The sequence below is a fragment of the Choristoneura fumiferana genome, chromosome 8, assembly GCF_025370935.1.
Source record: "Choristoneura fumiferana chromosome 8, NRCan_CFum_1, whole genome shotgun sequence".
In the NCBI taxonomy this organism is placed as follows: Eukaryota; Metazoa; Arthropoda; class Insecta; order Lepidoptera; family Tortricidae; genus Choristoneura; species Choristoneura fumiferana.
In genome coordinates, this window is record NC_133479.1 from 7,569,940 (window position 1) to 7,576,954 (window position 7,015).

At 34.6% G+C, this 7,015-nt stretch overlaps 1 protein-coding gene across 1 annotated transcript in view; it reads right to left on the reverse strand.

Annotated features, from left to right (window-relative positions):
- The window catches only part of Atx-1 (Ataxin 1), a 91,408-nt gene that overhangs the window by 60,519 nt on the left and 23,874 nt on the right, over nt 1-7,015 (reverse strand). The window lies entirely within an intron of this gene.

The following is a 7,015-nucleotide window of genomic DNA, read 5'->3' on the forward strand; positions in this document are numbered from 1 at the left end:
TAATAAGAATCACGGCACGCGTCATCGTGAATGACTCTACCTATACCCACACTTCTCTTTATTTTATTCAAACCCATTCCATATTCTGTAACAAAGCTCCAATATTGGTTCTCTCTATGTGTAACAATTCCTGATTTCACAATACATATCCCTTTCTCACTTCATCAGTAGTAAGAAAAGGACGTATGTTGCAAAAACCAGACACAAGTCACGACAAGATGTAAGTAACAGCCGTGCTAGCGTTATGCCGAAACCTGTTTTATAATTGATAAGCTGAATATCGTTTCAAACCGATAATTAAAAATATGTTAATAATGGTAATAAATAACGTTTATTTAAAACAGGGTATTCATTGGACATTCATTAATATTACCAAAAAAACAGCTCTGTACAACAATAAGATATCTGAAAGATGGCACAGCGTCGTGTCGGAAGTTCTTGTTAGTGTTTGGGAAGGTTTAACTATTATTATGGACTGCGGAAACCATTACTGGCCAGCTTTAGTTGTTTCTTGACGTAGGAACTTGATAGGATCAGCGGGGATACTACGAAAATCGAAGTTCGTATCGTACCGTCCCTCTCACTCTCGTATTAAATCGTCAGCGGGATGGCTAGTACACAAAGTTCGAATTTTGCACTTCGTAGTATAGGGCCAGTCTTAAGCCCCATTTAGACCATGCAAGAACTTGCATGAAAGTTGCATTACATCGCAGACTATTGAGGGACAATTAATTCAGTTGATCAAACAAATAACGCAATGTAGTGAAACTTGCATGCAAGTTCTCGCATAGTCTAAATGGGGCTTCAGAGCCCAGTTGCATTACATTGCGAGGCCGTTAATCCCAACGAGTTTGTAGTGGTCAATAAAGCGCCGCAACGTAAAGCACCTTGCACGATTTTTTTCTTGCAGAGTAATTGCCACATGGTTGAAATAGACAGAATAGGTTTTCCTTAATTCGAGTCATAATATTGACTTTTGTCAATATTATGACGCGTTATTACATTTTAGTGTTTGGAAATTATGCTATAGTCCGCTCTGAATCATATTCGACGTATTCTGTCTATTCCTGGCATGGATTAGAGCTCAAAGTAAAGCTTTACGCGATGCCAAAAAAAACGTTATCAAAATGGTTGTCTTGAGGTACTGACAACTTTAGTATCTCTGTCTAGTTCTTTACTACTAGATCTTCAGAGATGGAGCTTATACATTTTTCATTATCCTCTTCTAAAGACCATCCTGAACAAGTTCGAGCGTCAAGGAACCACCTGTTATTGGCAACGATGAAAAATAACTGCCTAGGCTATTTCTATTTTCACTATGCAATGCCTAGGCGCCCGTCATTCGTGCACTTATAAAATAAGACTATTTCTACCACACACACGTACGTCGCACACACACAGCACACTCACACGCAAACACACTGAATTAACCTTGCATTAAAATGAAAATAAAAAAATGGTTTTTAACGTACCTATAAAATAGAGAAATGTGTAATGGGCTTGATTTGTAGTGATTATAAACATTTGCAGCACTTATTGATTTGTGAATGTCTACTTAGTTACAGCAAAAGTTACTATGTATAATGAAACACTTGCCACTTTCGAACAGGATGAAAATAACGTTTAGCAAAATACGTTAATGTGCATTCATGAAAACAATTCAATAGGATGTATAGAGTTCTACTTCTATTTTTTGAGAAACTGTCTAAGTGAAGAGTTGCTTAATTTTGAGCAAAACATTATATTATTCTGCTCATCTTTCTATGTCTTTCTCTCACACACACATGCACTCACTCACACAAATGACTTTTTACTTATACATATTTGGATAGGTATTGTCTGATCATATTTATTATAAATTGATGGAAGAATATGACTTTCGTGACTTGCAGCATTGGTTTGGTAAATTTTGAGAAAACTATTAGATACATATGAATAAAGTAATGGATGGTTATGATTACAATATAGTAGCAGGACAGGTTCGTTCAATTTAGTTATACTAATTTACATTACGCTGTCGTGCCGTGGCTTTTATTACAAATAAACATTTTTATTTTAGCGAAATAAACATTTTTATTTTGACGAAATAAAAACACGATGTTGGTTTTAAAATATAAGCATAATATATGTATATTCATTTTAATCTATTTGTAGTAGTGGAAGAACTTTGATTCTGCCAATTTTTACAATAAATATTGCGAATTTGGGGAGTCACTGCCCCCAAGCTTCGGTGAAAAGGTATCCAGCACGTCCATCATCGAAGCAATTCGTTTAGCACCTTTCATTGGAATTAAGTTAATACTTTCTGAATTGAAAATTTTGGAAAATAATTAATACTTTTAGTAAGAAATTTTGTACTAATCGAGTCAAGCTTGGAAGTGGAGCTCGCGGCTGCGCAGCGAGACCGCGCCCATTTACGTAATAACTGCTCCTATCTCATAATTTAAGTAATATCTTGAAAGAAACAACTATCCCACAACATTCAGTAAAGCGTCCCAGTCTTTTTATAAGTTTATTTTCATCAAATTGAGATCTTGTTTAGACTTGTTGGCGACTGGCGCGCGCGGCGGCGCCGGCGCTGCTCGAGTCTTAAAGTTTGTGAGGTAGGCTTAGTCATGATCTAATGAAAGCGCCTTGTTAGAAAATACCGATTAATAAAATGAGATCTTTCATTACAATTACAAAATATAATAATAAACGATATAAACTAGAATTACATACATTATACAACAAGTTTAGCTTTACCTACGCTTGCGCTAGCGCCCGCGGCCGCAGCGCTGTCGCCGGCACTAATAATTAACATACAATTAACAAGCACGTAACACTTTACGGTACAATGAAAGAACTACCCTCCGCCTCCGAACTCGCTGCGGCTACTTGCAGGTATGGCATCATCCCGTAGGAACGTACGTCCTACACAGAAAATTACACGCCTACGTATCAGGTAGGCTGTGAGAAATAAAATTCAACGTCCAATTTTATATTATGCAAAATATATTTTAGTACGAACCGAATGAAGAAACAGTTAAATATGTTCACTTAATAATATTTAAAATTAATTGGATTTGATATGGCCTTTGTATTAGTCGTTATTTGGTATAACGATATACATATGTATATAAAATCACAGACGCTACTTGTTTATGTATTTTGTTTCCGAATTTTCTTAATTCCTTCAGTGAAATTTTGAGTATACAACAACTATACACTTCCTTACCAATACGCACTTCTTACTCTAAACATATATTTCCTTTATTCAAGCAATACTTCATGTCTACTCTGACCAATAACTACAAAATATCACAGACTGTGTGTTTATTATGTATACAACAATCTTCTCATAGAAAAGTTATGTGTATTACACATGGACGTCTAAATAACAATAGAGATGACATCGAACAACGTCATATAATTATATAGATACATATTTCTTTTGGTATCCTATCGCAATCACTAAAAATATTAGTCTGGTTGTTTTCGTTTTGCCGATAACAGTGTTTATTGGTTTTTAGTTTATTTTTTGACTTAACATCAGTCTATCATTTTTGTCCGGTTAACTTTTGTCGTCACAGTCATTTAACCTGTAGGTAGGTACGTTTAATTTTTTTATAGGTATTTTTTTATTGGTCCATTTTTCACTTAGTTACCAGACTTTACATTTGGCATGTATTAAAATTAGAGTAAGAGTTAAATCGGGTTAGGCATTTCGTTACGGTGCAAATATCACAACCAAACGCAATAGAAGTTCTGTCGATCGTCTAGTACTCTAGTAAAATAATAATGCAAGTACAAGTGAGTTCAGACATTAAAAAAAGTTATTTTAAAGAAGAACAAAAGCTCCTACAGTTAAAATAAATAGAAAGTCCTAACAATAAATCATGCCAACTACAAAAATTCTAACTAATCGTTTTGCGAAACGAAAACAAATCGAAATAAAATGTCGAATAGTTTTCGCCGAAACGAAATGGGAATAAATGGTTTTAGTGATTCAGATAGGCAACCATTTGATTTTTACAATATATATTAATAATGTATACCATCATTAATAACACGATCAAATTATTTGTCAGATTAATTTGCCACCAGTTAGTAGCGTAGTGTTCCGTCCACCTTTACCCACTAGCAATAGACAAGAGTTGGAGCGGTGTGTCTGTTTGGTTGTCGGAGAGTATTGCGCGGGATATGTCTGCAGTCACAACCTTGGGAGGGGCTTCCGTGACCGTCTCAAACAGCGCGAGTGAGGAAGAGGCCGCTACAACGAAAACCGTCGAAACTTAAGCACACGTCAGCCATAGCTACCCTACCTCTAGGACCAAGTATAGAATGGACTAACTCTATTTAAAGACGAACAAAAAAACTGTCATATGTCTCTTTTTTAGCAGATGGAATCTCTCACTATGAAAAAAAGAAAGAAGCATAGACAAACAACGCCATCTTAAAAGCCAGTGTGTCAAATTTTGAGTCACCGTGGTAGCCGTCTGGATACCAAAGTGGTTATCAGTTTTTGCCTGATTTTATGTGTTTAATGCAAATTTGATTTGTGAAATTTAGTTAATTTAATATCATTGGAACCATGGCTTGTGTGGCTATCGGTTGCAAGAGTAGAATGGTGTAGTGTATTACAGAAAGTGACCAAAGGATATCTTTCCATCGGTAAGTTATCGACTATCATAATGAAATTATTGCGCAATTTTTAGATTATGTGATCTGTTCTGAATAATAAAATTGCAGTTCTAAGTATCGTAAAGTCAATAAGGTCACGTAAAGCCAAAGACTTGTAAAAATAATGAACAATAAACATCTGTTCATGGAGTTATTGACAGTTCATGTACTTAAAATTGTATGATAGTTATGTGGTTAAAATTAATCGATATTTATAATGTCAGGTTGTTTTTTCACTTGTATTTAAAATGAATATGTTTCTCTTAAATATTTTGTAGTCTCAGAGAAGCTAGCACAAGACATATAAGAAAAAACTATTATTAAAATCGTATTATGTACGGCTAATATAATGTTAAATTGTAATGTGTATTATTCTCAGGTTTCCAAAAGAGCCTGATTTAAGAAATAAGTGGATACAGAAAAAGGAAAGCTGGACTCCTTCACCGTATTCTCGATTGTGTTCACTACACTTTCATAAATCATGTTATCGGAAAGGATTTCAAACAAAAGTCCTGCACAGTGATGCAGTGCCTACTATATTCACACATGTACCGACAAGCTTGCAAAAGGTGAGCGTTTATTAGGTATAACTTGTGTGGTTACTACCAGTATAAGCGGGCCAGTCTATGTTAATATGTTCAATATCATAGCATGGCCAGAATGCTCAGTGGTACAGTCATAGTATTCCTTTGCATAGCAAGCAGCCCCTTGTATCTCGCTTGGTTCAAATGCAAAGACGGAAATAAGTTCTTATTATTCTTTCAGGGTAAATTCAAGCGTCCCCGATATACGAGATTGGAGTTATGCACACCGTCAACTTCCATGAAGAGTCATGAAGATGAGTTGTCAGAACTGAAAGCTACAATAAGTCAAAAAAATAAAGTAATAGAAAAATTTAAAAAAGTGGTAACCGGTTAAAAAACTACTGCGGAAAGAAGAGGTAGAGTTTTAAAAAAAGTTAGACAACAATACCACAGACAAAATAAAATAATAGCACATACTGATATGATAATAAACGAATTGCGAACAAATTGTGAACTAATGGTGAACTGCTAATTGAATCGCACCGTAAAACTGGCTTTCTAACGTGCATCCGAGCGATAATATTTCTGTATGAAAATTACGTCTCAGAAATAAAGTTCTTGCCTACATTATAAGCTCTCGCAAGATCATTTAGAAAATTTTTCGGGGCAATACGAGCTCAAGGGGGTTTCAACAATAATCCTTCTGCTAATTTGTCTATGGTAGCTTTTAACTTTTAGTTCATGCAGAATTCAAAAATAGTCGAAATGGAAATTGTCTTCCTTTGGATGACATAAAAATATTGCAAACTATATATACCCAATTACATCCAAACTGTCAATCACAATATGAGAAAAGATAACGTTTTACTGGAACGCAAAGATACTGATTTGCCTTCTAACAGTTGGTTAATGGACTCGACCACGAATATTTAATTTTATACTCACCTTAGTGAGTATAACAAACCAGTAATAGGTTATATATTCGTGACAAGGAAAAAAAAAAAGATATACATTGTGAGGAATGTCAAAATGCGTTGCTAGTAGATGATACTTCGAATTTATTAATTGTGAATAAAATAGAGGTGGCCTTGTTAAAACCTTCTACTGATGTAATTAAAGTATGCTACCATATTGAAAAGATATTGAAGTTTAATTGAAACATATTGGGTGTTACAAAAGTAGGAAATCCTAAAAATATTTTGCCAATGATCACCAATGTTTTGAAAAGAAACAGGAATTTGTGTATTTTCTTCATTAAACACGCCACCTGATTATTATGTAACATTTAACCATAAACACCTGTTTGATAAAATCGATTTGTAATACATTTTTAAAGTCAGAATTCATCATGAATGTAAAAAGGCATGGCTCCTCAAAAATATGTAAGAAATTATTTTAATAAACTAAAACTACGTGAAATACAAGCATAATTATTTTATGATTGTTTGTTTTACTTTCCCGTTATAATATCTCCATTATACTTCTTATTTATATAAATGTACAAATAATTAATAAATAATTGATGCCTACGTCATAGTGGGACCAAACTGTGGTGTCGAAAAAAAATTTGTTGGCACGTACGAGTTACTATAGGTATTTAGGCCTTTAGGCGCTCGGAAAATGGCGTTGCGGCTCGGGCAGGTTAATTTACTTTTTTTCTTTGTTGTTGTTGTAAAGGACTCCGTATCGTTTTCGAGTTTGTGGTTTATTAGATTCGACTAGCCCGCGCCGGCCCGCCATCCATCGGCCAAGAGCGCCGTTAGTATGCTTATTTTTATAATCATAATTGACAATTACTACTCGTTAAAATAGTTACCATATAATCAAAT